Genomic DNA, 20,717 nt, shown 5'->3' with positions numbered 1-20,717 from the left:
GATTCAGCCATATAAAGAGTTCAAAATACCAGAGATGGTCTTCACTTTTACTTTATTAGAACAATGGCAGTTAGCCCTGGTGCAATCTTCTACTTGGGAACAAGAACCTTTGAAAGAATCATTTGCCAGGGCAAGGAAGGAAAGCAAAAAAGCAAGTGTATCAGATGTAATAATGAAAGAGGCCCCTCCCAACTGTATCCTTTTCATGTTTTAGTGTAATATTTGAATTTGATGTTTTATATCTTTTTTCAGGCACCATATGGTGAGCATTTTTGTATGTTTCTAATATTATTAGAAAGCACAAATTTAGGATTTTCATAACACATGGGTGGAATTTGAAATGTTTATTCCAATCCTTTCCTGGTGAATTATTAGATCATTTATAAATAGTTCCATTAAGACTAATGCTTCAGTGAACAACTTCCTACATAAATCTTTATATAAAATAAGCAGTATTTGGTGTAGAGAAGATGGCAATCAATTGTAAGAGAAAAGAGAACTAGGAGCAAAGGAATGAAAGCAAATGTGATGATATATTTTGGAAAACAATGACTCTAAGGTGCCTAAAGTTTGTGCATGAGCGTGTGACTTAGCCATGCAAAAAATTTACACTGTGATGGTGATAAAATGGATTTTTGAGAGTCCATGTGTCATACAGACAGTAATTAAAACAGCCAGATTGGATCGCTGGTCTCACCATTTACCAACTGTATGGATGTTAGTGCACTCATTTTCCCATACATAAAAGATGGGGTAATAGTACTGACTGCATTGGAAATTTATGAGGTTAAATGTGATAATGTAGGAAAAGTGTTAAATATCTGGCATATATAAAGCTATCAACAAATGTTTACAATGATTATTATTGTTATCATGAACTCCACCACTATTATCAGTACCACTTTTACTGTTGATGCCCACTTAACAAGTTTTATGTCCAAGGTTTCCATTAGGCTATGAAGAAAAAATAATAATAACATTGTTAAAATGATTCTGGCTTTGATATCTGGTAGAATAAATTTCAAATTACTCACTCTGTGGTGATGGACCTATTATTATTCAACATTTTTGAAGTTGTTTCTTCAACTGTAGGATAAGGATGTAAACATCAACTAACATATGATTGGTCTGAGAATAAAGTAAGTTCATGTGTTAGAGCACTTGATCTAATAGACATTTGATAAATGATAGATTTGCTATTAAATATATTATTATTATTGAAGCTGCTGCATTTGGGTGTGTATGTGTGGCTACAGTCCAAAGAGTCGCAAATAGTCAGACATGACTAAAACGATCTTAGCATGCACGCATGCACGTGTGGCTAGAATATAGGTCTTCCTACAATACAGTAGTTTCAATGCAATCATGACTCCAGAAATCACGGCAGAGTCTCCGCTAACAATCTATCCTTATTTTACAATGAAAGGCTCAGAGGAAAAAAAGGACCAACTCTCCAGAATTAACATCTCTGGAAGATTGTTTCCCTTTGGTCAATTGAGAGTCAGTTGTAACAAAGGAAAAAGTGGGCATTTTCCTGAATAGTTTTGCTAATCATCACAGACAGACAAAATACAGTAGGAGCTCTTGCAGGAAAGAGAGCAATGGTCAGATGGGGGAAAGGGTGGCCTTCTACACTGGCCCTCAGAACCACTTTGTCTGAGATTTAGACCTTTGTTTGTTTTCCTGCTCACTGCTTTGAGGGTGTGGGTGGGTGACATTTTGGTCTCCTTCAATCAAACTCTCCTTCCACAAAAATGAGAATGACCTGAAGACCATCTTATCTCCCCCCAAATTCCCTAATCAGTCTTTGGATAAAGTATCTTTTCCTGTCTTCCAGTTTCCTTCGTTATCATCCACAGAGGCAAAAACATATGCTTCATGAGATTCCACAGATCACTTCCACTCTGTGACTTTTCCCAGGGACTAGATAAAAAAGGGAGACAAAGTCAAGAAATCAGTCTCCACTGAATATTAACCAGGCTTAGTGGAAGTATCATTACTTTATCCTGTGTGTATGAGGCTGCTGTGGGTATCCTAGTGGTGCCCAACACACACAAGGAAGAGCATTTATCCTTTAATTACATCTTCTATAACCTCTGGTATTGTTCAGTCACTAAGTTCTGTGCGATTCTTTGTGATCATGTGGACTGCAGCACCGTAGGCTCCTCTGTCCTCCACTACCTTTTGGAGTTTGCTCAAATTCATGTCCATTGTGTCAGTGATGCTATCTAACCATCTCATCCTCTGCCACCCTCCTTTTCCTTTTGCTTTCAATCTTTCCCAGCACCAGAGTCTTTTCCAATGAGTTGGCCCTTTGCATCAGGTGGCCAAAGTATTAGAACATCAGCATCAGTCCTTCCAATGAATAGTCAGGGTTGATTTCTTTTAGGATTGACTGGTTTGATCTCCTTGCAGTTTTAAGGACTCTCAAGAATCTTCTCCAACACCACAATTCAAAAGCATCAACTCTTCAGCACTCAGCCGTTTTTATGGTCCAACTCTCACATCCATACATGACTACTGGAAACACCATAGCGTTGATTGTATGGAACTTTGTTGGCAAAGTGATGTCTCTGCTTTTCAATACACTATCTCGGTTTGTCATAGCTTTCCTTCCAAGAAGCAAGCATCTTTTAATTTCATGGCTGCAATCACCATCCCCAGTGATTTGGAAGCCCAAGAAAATAAAATCTGTCACTGCTTCTACTTTCCCCCCTTCTATCTGCCATGAAGTGATGGGACCACACTGGTGAAATGTTCCATTTACAAAGAAATTGTCCTATGGGTATTTGTATATTCATTTGCAGTAATAAAAATTATAGTAGTGTGTAATAGTTTGAACACTTTCCATGTAGCAGCCCTGAATCAGTATTTTCTAAGGTATCTGTGATAAAGGATCAAACTTTTAAAATCAAATTATATTAAATAATATAAAAATGAAATAAAAGACATAGAAATGCATGTGCATTTTTAATTACTAGATTTAACAGGCATAAAATGACTTCCATAGCCATTTAAAATTTCTGAGTGTTTATTTAGATTTCCTGACATTTCATGGAATGGTTACAGATTGTGAACCAGCTCCATTTGTGATCCGCACTTTGGTAGTGCAACTCTAAAAGGAGTGTGCATATTATATCATGCATACATGCATGCCCAGTCTCTCAGTCATGTCCCACTTTGCAAAACTATAACACACCAGGCTCCTCTTGTCTATGGAGTTTTTCAGGCAAGAATACTAGAGTTGGGTGAACATTTCCTCCTCCAGGTGATCTTCCTGACCCAGGGATCAAACGTGCCTCCATTGCTTCCCCTGCATTGGCAGGAGGATTCTTTACCACTGAGCTACCTGGGTAAGTCCCCATTATAATGTGATTGACACTTAACTACCTTATTATGTAGGTGTTTTTTTTTTTTTCCATTTTACACACAAGGAAAATGAGGCATGAGGTATTGACTTGTTCAAGGTCATTCATCTTATAAATGTGACGCAAATATGAACCCAAGATCCAGAGTTTACATTCCTAACCATTAATAGAATAAATAAAATTTCTGATGTGTTCCTAATACCAAATAATAACAGAGTTATACAGTGAAGTTCTGTATATTTGTATCACACCTTCTACTGTTCAAAGTGTTTTTACTTGTGTTTGATCATTTGATACTGATAGAAGTCCTGTGAGTAAAGAGATCAATAATCATTTCATTCCTTTGTCACACTTGGGTCACTTGTGGGCACTTGGGTCCCTGAGATGTTAGCTGACTTGTCTAAGGTAAAAGATATGACTTGAGCTGGCTGGCTGTTTTATAAGAATCACACAGTAAGGAATGTGAGGTTTAGAAAAAAGAGACTAAGGCCCTGGGAAACCTTTCCTAGTAAAAGGAGCAAAAATCTGTATGGTAGAAATATGAGAACAGAAGATGCCTGACTGTGCTTATAAGAAAAAACAAAAACAAAAAAACTGCTAGAAACCAGAATAAAGATGTTACTAGGCATGTGACTTGAGGCTTTGTCTAACCTTGATGCTTTTATAGTTTGCTTACTCTAGAATAACAAGAAGTGGAGATAAAAGTGAAGCATCATAGATCGTTAAAGCAAGGGTGTAACTTTTTTGTTTTTTAACAAGATCTTCAATCTGTATATATTTAGTTTTTGTAGTCATGTCAATTAATTTTTGCAAAAGCAATATTAATTAGAGTGACTATGTCTGAGATGAAGATGCTAATAATTACAAGGTTTAAAGAGATTGCCAAAGCTAAGAAGTGAAAGGGTTGGAACTGAATAGTTTTCTTTCAGTTTGAAATCCCAGATTCTGTCCTATTTGTAGCAGGGTCTACATAATCTTCCTATTTTATAGATACTTCCATGATCTCCTGGGAAATAAACTGCAAGAATGATGGAGGTAACATACAGGGTGGGTAGAAATGGATTACTGTAATTAAATGTCAGCTTTGGTCAGAGTTTAAGGAAAAAGAATCCAAGTAACAGAAATGTCATTTACAAGAAATATGAGACCTAAGTTAGAGCATATCTTTTATTGTCAGCTAATAAAGTAACTATAAGTCAAATTTTAATTTTTCATTAAACAAAACTTTAAAGCATGCTATACAACAAGTACTTGGTTAGGAAGAAAGAATAAGATAAATGTGATAGACTTAGTTTTTCATGGGATTAATGGTCTATTGCAGGGGGTCCATTAGGCTTTAAGAATAATACACTCCCTTAAGAATTTATTGAAACCTTTGGATTCTGTCTATAGCAGATTGTAGAGGTGATATAAACTTGTTCATAGAATTCTGCTTACGATTTCAAGAGTTTATAGATTGTACCCCTTTTCAAAATGAAAGGCATCAACAGACCCTCTAGGGAGCTCTAAGCATCACTGAGGTAAATCACTTCAGTTTGAAGAGTTGGAAAAGAAAAAATGTATAAGCCAATTGGCAATTTTAAAGGTATGAACTACTAGTCCCAGTGGTGGTCTACAGAAGATTGGTAAGATCTGCTACTAAGAAGCCAGGAGTGGCTTCTGAAAGGAGGAGATGCTTGGACTAGATCCTCAAGAATGATCTCAGAGGTTATGAAGTCTCTTTGGAATTTCAGATTCTTAAGTTGCAAAATGTAGAGCTAGAAGATTTCAGAGGTTTTTTCCCAGCCACAATATTTTATAATTTTATGGAGTTCAAAAAATTCTTATAAGCTGATGCTCTCCCATCCACTGGCACCTCTTGACCCCAATTTTAATATCACTATTATGCTGTTGTCTTTCTCCCAGAAGGTATACTCAGAACTGGTTCAGAAGGAAGAGGAGATATGCTACCAGACTTCCTTACCTTTTTGCAAGAAAGAGTCCATGACTCAAAGTGTCTCTTACTTGAATAGAGAAATGAGAAAACCTGCTTTTTCTCTCCAGTTCCTGCTGGACAGTGTCTCAATTGGGCAGAGCTTTTGCCAATAAGTAAAGGAAGGCTTCCGTCTGTGCTGCTGAAATTATGGGCAGGGTCACTAAACAGTGACCATGTAGGGCAGAAACACATGAAAACATTTCTCAGAAAACAGCATTTCTCCCTTCTCAGTTAAGACAATGTTTTGTTTTTGTTTAGGAAACATAGAAACAGAGCTTGAACAAGCTGGACTGGGTCATCTAATCTTTCCTCCTGGGAATGGAAGAGTTGCTGCAGCATGTTCATTCAATTTTTTTTTTTTTTTTTCAGTTTCTCTTGGAGACTCCAGTGGGGGTTTTCACCAAACACTCTGGGCAATATCTCTGTGCTCTAAGTCAATATTGCAGGAGGATTGCTATGACATTGGAAGGAAAAGGTAAAAGAACCTCCAAGAAAAACATTTGTTGAGGAGGTTGATTTAAAAGGAGTTAACTCTGCACATAGATGTTAAAACTGAACAAGCATAAGGGGCACTATATTCCCCCAGGCTGAAAAAAAGTTTCATAATTTTTATTAATCAAAGATAAAAAGGTAATTATGCTTCTGTTTCCTAACTGCAAATGCACTACCTTGTATTTGTCTAAGACTGTGATATTACTATTTTTTAAATTGGGGTACAGTTACTTTACAATGTTATGTTAGTTTCTGCTGTACAACGAAGTGAATAAGCTATATGTATGTATGTATATATATATATATCCTCTCCCCCTTGGACCACCTCCCTGCCCCCCACCCAATTTCACCCACCTAGGTCACCACAGAGCACAAAGCTGAGCTCCCTGTGCTGTATAGCAGGTTCCCATGAGCTATTTATTTTGCACATGGTCATCTGTATATGTCAACCCAATCTCCCAGTTCATCTCACCCCCTCTTTCCCCACCCGTATCCACATGTCCATTTGCTACATCTGTGTTTCTATTCCTGCCCTGCAAAGAGGTTGTGAGATTATTGAATTCTGTAAGTTTCTTGATTTTCATAAAATTTTGGCCTTTTAAACATATTGAACATGATAATAGATGCTTTGAGCTTACAAGGAATTCACTATAATGTGTATAAAAGGATACATATATTTGTATTCTGAGTCTTGTTGAATATTTGCAGTGTGACAAATAATTATGTTAAATATTTTACATGAATTTTCTATGTCATACCTCATAAAAGAGTGTGATGGATTTTATCCCTTTTTCTAGCTTATATAACAAAGAAACAACTCAAAATTGAGCTTTACAAAAGCTAACCAATATGCTCAATTTCATAACTGCATATGGCAAGGTGGAGTTTTGAGATCAGTCCTGTCTGATTCCAAAGATCTGAACGTCTGTTTTTTACTTTGCATTTCCTACTCTACATAGTAATATGTTAAGTAATGATCAGGTATTTAAAATGTTTTTCATTTCACTCTTCTTTTAGATAGAGAAGAGAGTGATTTGCTATTAGATTTTATGTCTATAAGGACCTTGCTTCTGTTCAGAAATGTATAGAGTGTATATTGCAGGCTACTGACCATGACTGACTTGATTTGTACCCCTGCTCTGTTTCTTTGACCTTAGACATGCCATACTGTTCATGGGGTTCTCATAGCAAGAGTACTGAAGTGGTTTGCCATTCCCTTCTCCAGTGGACCACATTTTGTCAGAACTCTCCACCATGAGCCATCTGTCTTGGGTGGCCCTACACAGCATGGTTCATAGTTTCATTGAGTTAGACAAGTCTGTGGTCTATGTGGTCAGATTGGTTAGTTTTCTGTGATTGTGGTTTTCAGTCTGTCTGCCCTCTGATGGAGAAAGACAAGAGGCTTGTGGAAGCTTTCTGATGGGAGAGACTCACTGAGGGGGAAACTGGGTCTTGTTCTGATGGGCGGGGCCATGCTCAGTAAATCTTTAATTCAATTTTCTGTTGATGGGTGGAGGTGTGTTCCCTCCCAGTTATTGGAGAAGGAAATGGCAGCCCACTCCAGTACTCTTGCCTGGAAAATCCCATGGACTGAGGAGCCTAGTAGGCTAAAGTTCATGGGGTTGCAAAGAGTCGGACATGAGTGAGTGACTAAACTTTTTAAACTTTAAACTATGGTGGAGGTAATGAAGGTAATGGTGACCTCCTTCAAAAGATCCCATGCACATACTGCTGCACTCAGTGCCCCCAACCCTGCCACAGGCCACCACCAACCCATGCCTCTGATGGAGACTCCTGGACACTCACAGGCCAATCTGGGCCAGTCTCTTGTGGAGTCACTGCTCCTTTCTCCTGGGTCCTGGTACACGAGGTTCTGTGTGTGCCTTCCAACAGTCTGTTTCCCCAGTCCTGTGCAAGTTCTGGCAGCTCTATGGTGAGGTTAATGGCGACCTCTTCCAAGAGGGCTTATGCCACACCCAAGTCTACTGCACTCAGAGCCCCTGCCACTGCTGGCCTGTACCTCCACAGGAGACACTCAAACACAGTTCTGGCTCAGTCTCTGTGGGGTCTCTGGGTCTTGGTGTGCATGAGATTTGTTTGAGCCCTCCTAGCATCTCTGGCAGGTATGGGGTTTGATTCTAAATGCAATTTTGCCCTTCCTATCGTCTTGCTGAGACTTCTCCTTTTCCCTTGCATGTGGGGTATCTTTTTTTGGTTGGATCCAGCATTCTCCTGTTGATTACAGCAGTGAGCTGTAATTTTTGAGTTCTCACAGTAGAAGATGAGCACACATCCTACTCCACCATCTTGGAGTGAACTGGGAGTTGTGGATGTGACTGGTGATGGAAGTAAAGTCCAATGCTGTAAAGAGCAACACTATAGAAACCTGGAATGTTAGGTCCATGAATCAAGGTAAATTGGAAGTGGTCAGACAGATGGCAAGAGTGAACATAGACATTTTAGGAATCAGCGAACTAAAATGGACTGGAATGGGTGAATTTAACTCAATGACCATTATATCTACTACTGTGGGCAAGAATCCCTTAGAAGAAATGGAGTAGCCACCATGGTCAACAAAAGAGTACTTGCAGTACTTGGTTACAATCGCAAAAATGACAGAATTATCTCTGTTCGTTTCCAAGGCAAACCATTCAATATCACAGTAATCCAAGTCTATGCCCCAACCAGTAATGCTAAAGAAGCTGAAGTAGAATGGTTCTATGAAGACCTACAAGACCTTTTAGAACTAACATCCCAAAAAAGATGTCCTTTTCATTATAGGGGACTGGAATGCAAAAGTAGGAGGTCAAGAAACACCTGGAGTAACAGGCAAATTTGACCTTAGAGTACAAAATGAAGCAAGGCAAAGGCTAATAGAGTTTTGCCAAGAGAACACACTGGTCATGGCAAACACCCTCTTCCAACAACACAAGAGAAGACTCTATACATGGACATCACCAGATGGTCAACACCAAAATCAGGTTGATTATATTATTTGCAGCCAAAGATGGAGAAGCTCTATACAGTCAGCAAATACAAGACCAGGAGCTGACTGTGGCTCAGATCATAAACTCCTTAATGCCAAATTCGGACTTAAATTGAAGAAAATGGGGAAAACCACTAGACCATTCAGGTATGAGCTAAATCAAATTGCTTATGACTATACAGTGGAAGTGACAAATAGATACAAGGGATTAAATTTGATAGACAGAATGCCTGAAGAACTATGGACGGAGGTTACTGACATTATACAGGAGGCAATGATCAAGACAATACCCAAGAAAAAGAAATTCAAAAAAGCAAAATGGTTGTCTGAAGAGGCCTTACAAATAGCTAAGTACATACGAGAAGCTAAAGGCAAAGGAGAAAGGGAAAGATATAAGCATCTGAATACAGAGTTCCAAAGAATAGCAAGGAGAGATAAGAAAGCCTTCCTCACTCATCAATGCAAAGAAATAGAGGAAAATGATAGAATGGGAAAGACTAGAGACCGCTTCAAGAAAATTAGAGATGCCAAGGGAACATTTCATGCAAAAATGGGCACAGTAAAGGACAGAAATGGCATGGATCTAACAGAAGCAGAAGATATTAAGAAGAGGTGGCAAGAATACACAGAAGAACTATACAAAAAAAGATCTTCATGACCCAGATAACCACGATGATGTGATCACTCACTTAGAGCCAGACATCCTGGAATACAAAGTCAACTGGGCCTTAGGAAGCATCACTACAAACAAAGATAGTGGAGGTGATGGAATTCCAGCTGGGCTATTTCAAATCCTAAAAGATGATGCTGTGCAAGTGCTGTACTCAATATGCCAGTACATTTGTAAAACAGCAGTGGGCACAGGACTGGAAAAGGTCAGTTTTCATTCCAATCCCAAACAAAGGCAATGCCAAAGAATGTTCAAACTACTGCACAATTGCACTCTTCTCACAGGCTAGCAAAGTAAATCTCAAAATTGTATAAGCCAGGCTTAAACAGTCGTGAACCAAGAACTTCCAGATGTTCAAGCTGGATTTAGAAAAGGCAGAGGAACCAGAGATTAAATTACCAACATCCACTGGATCATCAAAAAAGCAAGAGAGTTCCAGAAAAAACATCTACTCCTGCTTTATTGACTATGCCAAAGCCTTTGATTGTGTGGATCACAACAAACTGTGGGAAATTCTTCAAGAGATGGAAATACCAGACCACCTCACCTGCCTCTTGAGAAATCTGTGTGCAGGTCAAGAAGCAACAGTTAGAACTGGACATGGAACAACAGAACGGTTCCAAATCGGGAAAGGAGTACATCAAGGTTGTATATTGTCACCCTGCTTATTTAGCTTATATGCATAATACATCATGCGAAATCCAGGCTGGATGAAGCACAAGCTGGAATCAAGATTGCCGGGGGAAATATCAATAACCTCAGATATGCAGATGACACCACCTTTATGGCAGAAAGCAAAGAAGAATAAAAAGACTCTTGATGAAAGTGAAAGAGGAGAGTGAAAAACCTGGCTTAAAATTCAACATTCAGAAAAATAAGATTATGACATCTGGTCCCATCACTTCATGGCAAATAGATGGGGAAACAATGGAAAAAGTGAGAATTTCTCTTTTGGGGCTCCCAAATCACTGCATATGGAGACTGCAGCCATGAAATTAAGATACTTGCTTCTTGGAAGAAAGGCTATGACCAACCTAGATAGCCTATTGAAAAACAGATACATTACTTTACCAGCAAAAGTCCAACTAGTCAGAGCTATGGTTTTTTCAGTAGTCACATATGGATGTGAGAGTTGGACTATAAAGAACGCTGAGCACTGAAGAATTGATGCTTTTGAGCTGTGGTGTTGGAGAAGACTCTTGAGAGTCCCTTGGACTGCAAGGAGATCCAATCAGTCCATCCTAAAGGAAATCAGTCCTGAATATTCACTGGCAGGACTGATGCTGAAGCTGAAACTCCAATATTTTGGCCACCTGATGCAAAGAACCAACTCATTAGAAAAGACCCTGATGCTGGGAAAGATTGAAGGCAGGAGGAGAAGGGGACGACAGAGGATGAGATGATTGGATGACATCACCAACTTGATGGACATGAGTTTGGATAATGGACAGGGAGGCCTGGTGTGCTGCTGTCCATGGGGTCGCAAAGATTTGGACACGACTGAGAGACTGAACTGAACTGAACTGAATTGAACGGAAATATCTCTAAGAGAAATGTTAGTTTAGTCTTTGTTTGTAGTCTAGTTAACCAGTGAAGTTGCTCAGTCGTGCCCAACTCTTCGCAATCCCATGGACTGTAGCCTACCAGGCTCATTCATCCACGGAATTTTTCAGGCAAGAGTACTGGAGTGGTTGCCATTTCCTTCTCCAGGGGATTTCTGGACCCAGGGATTGAACCCAGGTCCTCCTCATTGCAAGCAGACGCTTTACCATCTGAGCCACCAGGAAAGCCTTAATTGTGCATTAATATATAAGATTGTGTCCTTTTCTACCCAGAGTCTGGAGAAGTGATTCCAAATGGATGAAGTTATCAGCATACAATAGACACTTAAAAGAATATGCAAGGGGAAAATGGGCTAAACTTAGAGCAAACAGGCTGCCTAAGAAAAACAAGCCTTCCTTCTTCAGTTTGGTTTGTATATTCCCTGGATTAACTAATATTTACTATGTGGGGTGATTGTCTTTTCACAAATGAAAACACAATTTATACTCATCCCCCCTGAGTGCAAGCTTTTGGATTTTTTTTTAATCAACTTCAAAGGTCAGGTGGTTATTTAAGTTAATCAGCTAACATTAAAGTGCTTTTTCAGCTGGAATTCTAGAATTGTGTATGTTGTATTCTCTAATTCTATATATTGTATCTTATAATTATATTGTATACGTTTTCAGTATTACTTGAAAATAAAGCACTAATTATACCAAAAATATATTCAATATTAGTACTTAAAATTTATGTTTGTAATGGAATATTGGGAAAATGAATTATGTGGAAACAAAGGAAAATAGTCACTTGTAGTATTAACATTCAAAGACAAGCACACACACTGTTTTGTACTTTTATTTTTTTATTTAAGTATAAACATTTGTCCTGTTCTCTTGCTCTGTTACTTTTATATGCAAGTGATAATGTTGTAACACTGTCTTATTATTACATATGGTATAAAACAATTATAATGGCTGCATAAATTAGTTCAGTAAATGTGGTTTCCATATTTAACAATTTTTCTAATTGCTGCACCCATACTATGTGTATCATTTACATTTTATTTTGACTTTTGTACTTATAAATAACATTATGATAAGCATTTTGTGTATAAACAAATGTATATTGAGCTCTGAACATGTGCTAGGTCCAGAGCTTGGCCCTATGGAATCAGTATTGTAAAAGCCATGGTCCAGCCTGTGAGGACCTTATAATAAACTGGAAAAGGTTGACAAATGAATCAGTAAACACGTTTCTTTGTGTAACTCATAAAGAGCTTTAATATGATGTTAAAAACTTATTTCTGAAGCATAGAAGAGCATATGATATTTACAGCAGGGGTTTGAGACAACTGCCTGGATTGGGGAATGCTTGAACCAAGATGGAAAGCAGAGTAGAATTTAACTAGAGAAAATAATGGGAACCAAAGAATTTTTTTTTTTATCAGTGGGAAAAGAGCTTGTGCAAATGTACATAGCTCTTTGAACAATACTGACTGGTTCAATGTGACAAGAGAAAAATAAAAAACTAGTAATAAGTTAACATAGGTAACATACCTTATTTGCTAGGTGCTGTGTTAACCACTTTACAGTCATTAGCTTACTTAATCTTTATAACATCCTTCTGTAGTAGATAGGATTATTACATCCATTTTTGGATGAAAAAGCAAAGGCTAAATCAAATTTTCTAACTTGCTCAAATACAGTGAATATACAATGGCTCCTGGATTTTACCCCCACAATCTAATTCCAGACACCAGTCTCAATTATCCTTTGTTTGTTGGAGATAATATTGTAAAGTCCTCAGGCATTAAACTATGTCCCAAAAACAAAGAGAAAAATTTAAAGATCGTCAGTGATACAGTAGTATCACTAGATCTTTTGATTTAGAAATACTGCTAGGAAATTACCAAATACATATTGTAAAATATATGCAAAAATAAATGAATGAGTCCTAAATTAAGGGAGAGGTATTTGAAATACATAGGAGAAAAGTTTAAGAATTAGGATAGAATTTATTTGGCTTAGTTATAGATTGGCCATGTTTGTTCATAGAATACACATTTTTTTTCAGAATCTTGAGTGTATTTTCAGAGGTTGTGTGTGTATGTGTGTGTGTGTGTGTATCAGTTATTAAGCTACTTTTTCTTGGCCAAAATCCCTTTTATAGTTTGCTTTGTGATACTGCATCTGGATTTCTAAAAGCCATATTTCTCTTTTTCCAGCTGGATTTTGGTAAGATATTTCACCCTCGCAGAAATATTTGGCTCTAATCTTCAGTGTTTTGGATGTGTTTTTAACTCCCAGAACCAGCCTTACTGCACACTCTGAGAACTAGCAAAACCAGATGGTTCGACCTGTTGTCTTGAGTCTAAAAGTCAGCTCTGTAGGGTCTTCTCCAAGCTTCTAGATTCTCAGTATCCCAAAAACCTCTTCAACTTGTCCCCAACTCTAGGAAGAGGACTACATCCTTTAGTTCTTCATCTCTCTTATCACAGTATATTCTTTTGGCATTTGCCATTCTCTATCTCTTCTTTCCTTCTCTGGAGAAAGAAATGGCAACCCACTCCAGTATTCTTGCCTGGAAAATCTCATGGATGGAGCCTGGTAGGCTACAGTCCATGGGGTCGCAAAGAGTCAGACATGACTGAGTGAATTCACTTCACTTCACTTTACCTTTTCATATTAAATATTCTCTGATAAAATAATTGGTGTAAGTTTTATATTCCTGACCAGGTCCTGACATACTTTTGAATTTGGTGATGACAATTTCTCTATTAGTAGAAACATATTTCTGCATTAATTAAACAGCAGCTTATCACAACAAGTAAAATACTGTGAAGGATGCTTTAAAAAGAAAAGTTCTCTTAAGAACTATTATCACCTTCCATTTTTTCCTATTAATCAATACTTAACAATGAACTTACTTAACTTATATGCAGAAAACATCATAAGAAACACTGGGTTGGAAGAAGCACAAGCTGGAATCAAGATTGCCAGGAGAAATATCAGTAACCTCAGATATGCAGATGACACCACCCTTATGGCAGAAAGTGAAGAGGAACTAAAAAGCCTCTTGATAAAAGTGAAAGAGGAGAGTAAAAAAGTTGGCTTAAAGCTCAGCACTCAGAAAACCAAGATCATGGCATCTGGTCCCATCACTTCATGGGAAGTAGATGGGGAAACAGTGGAAACAGTGTCAGACTTTGTTTTTTGGGGCTCCAAAATCACTGCAGATGGTGACTGCAGCCATGAAATTAAAAGACGCTTACTCCTTGGAAAGAAAGTTGTGACCAACCTAGACAGCATATTAAAAATCTAAGACATTACTTTGCCAACAAAGGTCCGTCTAGTCAAGGTTATGGTTTTTCCTGTGGTCATGTATGGATGTGAGAGTTGGACTGTGAAGAAAGCTAAGCGCCGAAGAATTGATGCTTTTGAACTGTGGTGTTGGAGAAGACTCTTGAGAGTCCCTTGGACTGCAAGGAGATCCAACCAGTCCATTCTAAAGGAGATCAGCCCTGGGATTTCTTTGGAAGGAATGATGCTAAAGCTGAAACTCCAGTACTTTGGCCACCTCATGCGAAGAGTTGACTCATTGGAAAAGACTCTGATGCTGGGAGGAATTGGCGGCAGGAGGAAAAGGCGACAACAGAGGATAAGATGGTTGGATGGCATCACTGACTCGATGGACGTGAGTCCGAGTGAACTCCGGGAGTTGGTGATGGACAGGGAGGCCCGGCGTGCTGCGATTCATGGGGTTGCAAAGAGTCAGACACGACTGAGCGACTGAACTGAACTGAACTGAACAATGAACTAGTTAATTATTCTTACTAATCTGTTAATTAGAAAATATTTACACAGCCTATAGCTTTGAATTTAATTTGTTGATTTTGATTTAACTCAATGGGCCCTTAAATTTACATCACTTCATCTAGACCTATAAATCAATTCACTTCTTTCATTCATTAGTGTTAAAAATACTGCAACATAAGAGTTGCTTGGTTTGGAATTTCTAATTGTAAATTTGTCTTTGGTGAAAATATAGAAGATAAAAAGACGTTTAAACCTCTGAATATTCTAACAGAATCTGAAATTATATTAAAGTGAATGGATAAATTTAAATGAAACAGAAAACTAGGAGAAATATAATAAGTTTTTTATTTAAATACTTCAACTGGGTCCCCAAAAATTTCAGATAGCAAAGAGGCCTTATGTGTCACAGAATAGACAAAGAGAGGCATAGAAATTAAAAATGGAGTTGAGCTACATACAGGGAAAAATACAGAAAGCAGTATTTTTTCTCATTTTAATGTTTCTAAGATTGGTAAGTGAATTATATTTATATGCTCATCTAATATAGAACTTCTTTATTTTCCCTTAGAACATATTATTAAATTGCTGTTGTATTTTAGCATTTAAATATATCTTAGAGTCAAGGAAATGTGATAAATACAAATTTGCACATGTACTTTGTATATAATTCTTTATCAATCATTTCATATATATTTTAAAGTTTTCCTATCCCTTTACTCTTATGATATGACTGATTGATAGCACATATCTGGTATTTTTTTTTGCCATAGGTCTTCTGTAGTAAGAAATTAATGTGACTTACTACAGTAAGGAAAGAAATACAAAACTAAATAAAAAAAAACTTAAAATGGAAGGATATAATTTGGAAGAGTTTAAATATGTATAACTTTCCATGAACCCTGATTTTCTACAAATGTATTTTCCCTCCCCAGTTATTAGAATTTAAATTTCATAAATTAATCATGCTTAGTAAATTCCATTTGAAGAACTAAAGCCCTTCCATTGAAAAGTATAAAGAATTAGTTACAATTATTTAAAGTAGATTATCTAACATTTTATTCCTTCAACTTAATGATTTTCAGATTTTCACATATCTCGGGGATGCAGGCTCCATTACATTGCAAAGATTATGAAAAGATTTGTGTAATGATCTTTCTTTATATTATGACTTGCATCAACAAGATTTTGAGTTAGGTTTTAATAAACTTGTGTTTCTCTTAGAACTGACAGGAAATTTTGGGATAAATTTCAGTTGAGAAAGATAAAAAAATGAGTAAAACATTGCCTTCTTGAAGCCTAAAATCTAATGGATCAAACTGACATGAAAACACCAGAACAACAACAACAACAACAAAGTCCTAATAGAATATACAAGAAAGAAAAGAACAAATGACTTGTTGTATGAGTATAAGAGAGGAAGACAGTCATTCTGCCTGGAGGCTCAGAAGGGATTTCAAAGAGAAGAGGCATATTTTCCCACAATATTATCAGCACAGTTCATTCTATACATTACTATATATAGTAATGGGCTAACATGGCAAATTTTATGTCATATACATTTTTTTAAAATTGGAGCTGGATTTAGAAAAGGCAGAGGAACCAGAGATCAAATTGCCAGCATCCATTGGATCATCAAAAAAGCAAAAAAAGTTCCAGAAAAACATCCACTTCTGCTTTATTGACTATGCCAAAGTCTTTGACCATGTGGATCACCACAAACTGTGGAAAATTCTTCAAGAGATGGAAATACAAGACCACTTGACCTGTCTCCTGAGAAATCTGTATGCAGGTCAAGAAGCAACAGTTAGAACTGGACATGGAACAACAGACTGGTTCCAAATCAGGAAAGGAGTACATCAAGGCTGTATATTGTCACCCTGCTTATTTAGCTTATATGCATAGTACATCATGCGAAATGCCGGGTGGGATGAAGCACAAGCCAGAATCAAGATTGCTGGGAGAAATATCAATAACCTCAGATATGCAGATGACACCATCCTTATGGCAGAAAGCAAAGAAGAACTAAAAAGCCTCTTGATGAAAGTGAAAGTGGAGAGTGAAAAAGTTGGCTTAAAACTCAACATTCAGAAAAATAAGATCATGGCATCGGGTCCCATCACTTCATGGTAAGTAGATGGGGAAACAATGGAAACAGTGACAGACTTTATTTTTTGGGGCTCCAAAATCACTGCAGATGGCGACTGAAACCATGAAATTAAAAGACGCTTGCTCCTTGGAAGAAAAGCTATGACCAACCTAGACAGCATATTAAAAAGCAGAGACATGACTTTGCCACAAAGGTCCATCTTGTCAAAGCTATGATTTTTCTAGTAGTCATGTATGGATGTGAGAGTTGGACTATAACGAAGGTGAGCACTGAAGAATTGATGCTTTTGAACTGTGGTGTTGGAGAAGACTCTTAAGAGTCCCTTGGACTGCAAGGAGATCCAACCAGTCCATCCTAAAGGAGACCAGTCCTGGGTGTTCATCGGAAGGACTGATGCTGAAGCTGAAACTCCAATGCCTTGGCCACGTGATATGAGGAGCTGACTCATTAGAAAAGACCCTGATGCTGGCAAAGATTGAAGGTGAGAGAAGGGGATGACAGAGGACCAGATAGTTGGATGGCATCACCGCCTCAATGGACGTGAGTTTGAGCAAGCTCCAGGAATTGCTGATGGACAGGGAAGCCTGGTGTGCTGCCATTCATGGGGTTGCAAAGAGTCAGACGTGACTGAGTGACTGAACTGAACTGAACTGATTGCTTTATAATGTTTCGTTAGTCTGCTGTACAACAAGTGAAACAGCTAAATCTATTTATCTATCCTCTTCCTCTTGAGCCTCCCTCCCAAGTGGAAAGGAAGAGTCAACTTTGATCAAAAGGGCTTTTTCAGTGCCTCTTAGTTCATACCATGCAATGAACTATCAAACTCACTGAACATTTCACAGACATTTTTATATATTTAATAAGAAAGTGGGAAATGTCAATTTAATTGAACAAAAATGTATAGAATCCATAAAATGCTAAGAACTCTAATTATAACTACTGATACAGTGAAGACATTTTCCACAAAGAACTGAGAGTTTATCTGAAGATGCTTAGTGTTAGAGAATCTGTCTATCTTCATCTATATTCATGGGAAAAGTCAGTATGAAAACTTTGAATTCTGTTTTAATAATATGAGAAAAGAGGCTTTGTTCATTTCCACGCCTACTACACTTATAAGAGGACTTTCCTGGTGACATAGTGGTAAAGAACTTGTCTGCCAATCCAGGAGATGCAAGTTTGATCCCTGGCTCAGGAAGATCCCCTGGAGAAGGAAAAGACAACCCACTCCAGTATTCTTGCCTGGGATATCCCATGAACAGAAGGAGCCTGGTGGACTACATTCCACGGTGTTGCAAAAAAGTCAGTCATGACCTAAGAAATAAACAACAACAACCACTTACAGACCCACTCTGGCCAAGAAGAGTTACTGGGGGAGCCAGGAAACTGACTCAAAAACAAAAAAAAAGAGCACCTAATAAAAGTGTCATTGAGTCCTAAGCAAAGTTATAATTCTGAGGTCTAGCTTTTTGATTTTTAAAGAGGTTTCTTCTTATTTTTGACCTCCCTGTATAATCTTGCCATTAATCTTCAGTTTATGGTGAACTAGTTCTTGCCAATAAATAGCTTTCTAGTTAAGAAATGAGTGGCTCTGGTGCTCACTCTCACTTTCTTTGGTTGTCTTTGTAATGTGGTTTTTCCCTCTCTTAACCCTTGCTTGCAATTGATTTTATGGAAAAAGATTCAGAGCAACTCATACTCTCTTGTCTGCGAGAGAAGGAGAATTTACAAGGTTTGCGTCAGAGGAGAGTTATCAGTTGGCCAAGTGCTTCTAAGTCATTTTCCAATTGAAATAAGAAATATCCTTTACAAGTCATTGTAAAAACTTCTTCTGTCCAAGGCTACCATTCTCAGTATTTAAATTTGCCCCCTAGAGCACATCTGTCTGCCTTTTTTCACAAGCCCCATTCCCTCAGCACTAATGAGAACCTTATGCCATCCAGTCTAAGAGCAGGGTTTGGAGCCGTTTTTCCCCAATTAATGTAAAGCATGTCAATCTGGGCCCTATGGAGTATAATTGGCTTTTCTTACTGCTGAATCTGGCTCCTAGGTGGTTTTGTATCAGCTTGAAGGTTTCATCTCTTAGTATCATATTGATTCTTAATTCCCTTCTTTCAGAATCCAGTGAGATGTATTTGATTTTCTGAGAGGCTAAGCTTCTTCTCATATCCTGGTGAGATCTATAAGAGATAAAGGTGAGCTTTGTGAAGAAGAAAAAGTCCTTCTGCAAATGCCTGTCTTTTCCTTAGTCTTAGAAAATGATTTTGTTTGGTAAGTGATTAAAGCTGGTCTGGATGGCGAGCAAACACAGGAGTAGATTTATAGCCTCGAAAACAATGCTTTCCAAGATTTCCTTTCAGAAAGCATGGCCCAGGGGCATCCCTTTTATTGAGCTGAGTCTCTAAGGAGTTGCTTCAGAAGCAAAGGTTTAAGCTTCTTTCCTAAGAGATCTTGACATTTTATGGTTTTCTATGAAAATATTGAGGACTAAATAGTCAGGAATCCTTGTCGCCTTTCCTTCTCTGAGTTGTAGGTGTGCTTTGCCTCACAGCAAAGTCAGCTACTTTTATTCTTGTGATTTTATATTATCTCTGCATTATCTCCTCAGTTTACCGTGTCAACAGCCATAACCCCACAGACCTGTTCTGGGGAAAAAATGAGGAAAATTCTACATATTCATGTTTTGGGATGTAATAATGTAGCATTTTGGGGGGGGGGGCATTAGTTCTAAAAGGTCTTGTAGGTCTTCATAGAACCGTTCAACTTCAGCTTCTTCAGTGTTACTGGTTGGGGCATAGACTTGGATTACTGTGATATTGAATGGTTTGCCTTGGAAATGAACAGAAATCATTCTGTTGTTTTTGAGATTGCATCCAAGTACTGCATTTTGGACTCTTTTGTTGACCATGATGGCTACTCCATTTCTTCTGAGGGATTCCTGCCCGCAGTAGTAGATATAATGGTCATCTGAGTTAAACTCATCCATTCCAGTCCATTTTAGTTCGCTGATTCCTAGAATGTCGACATTCACTCTTGCCATCTCTTGTTTGACCACTTCCAGTTTGCTTTGATTCATGGACCTGACATTCCAGGTTCCTATGCAATATTTCTCTTTACAGCATCGGACCTTGCTTCTCTCACCAGTCACATCCACAGCTGGGTATTGTTTTTGCTTTGGCTCCATCCCTTCATTCTTTCTGGAGTTATTTCTCCACTGATTTCCAGTAGCATACTGGGCACCTACTGACCTGGGGAGTTCCTCTTTCAGTATCCTATCATTTTGCCTTTTCATAGTGTTCATGGGGTTCTCAAGGCAAGAATACTGAAGTGGTTTGCCATTCCCTTCTCCAGTGGACAACATTCTGTCAGATCTCTCCGCCATGACACACCCATCTTGTGTTGCACCATGGGCATGGCTTAGTTTCATTGAGTTAGACAAGGCTGTGGTCCTAGTGTGATTAGATTGACTACTTTTCTGTGAGTATGGTTTCAGTGTGTGTGCCCTCTGATGCCCTCTTGTAACACCTACTGTCTTACTTGAGTTTCTCTTACCTTGGGCGTGGGGTATCTCTGGCTGCTCCAGCAAAGCGCAGCTGCTGCTCCTTACCTTGGATGAGGGGTATCTCCTCACCGCCGCCCTTCCTGACCTTCAACCTGGGGTAGCTCCTCTAGGCCCTCCTGCGCCCTCGCAGCCACCGCTCCTCAGGCATGGGGTAGCTCCTCCCGGCCAGCGCCCTTGGCCTTGGGTGTGGGGGTGTGGGG

General features: G+C 38.4%; 1 pseudogene; it reads right to left on the bottom strand.

Annotated features, from left to right (window-relative positions):
- Positions 1-20,717, bottom strand: part of LOC104987907 — a 173,447-nt pseudogene that overhangs the window by 77,077 nt on the left and 75,653 nt on the right.

Source organism: Bison bison, unplaced genomic scaffold (genome assembly GCF_000754665.1).
Source record: "Bison bison bison isolate TAMUID 2011002044 unplaced genomic scaffold, Bison_UMD1.0 scf7180017864108, whole genome shotgun sequence".
NCBI classification, from domain to species: Eukaryota; Metazoa; Chordata; class Mammalia; order Artiodactyla; family Bovidae; genus Bison; species Bison bison.
Note: the sequence above shows the minus strand (reverse complement) of the source record. Positions and strands in the feature narration are given on the sequence as shown.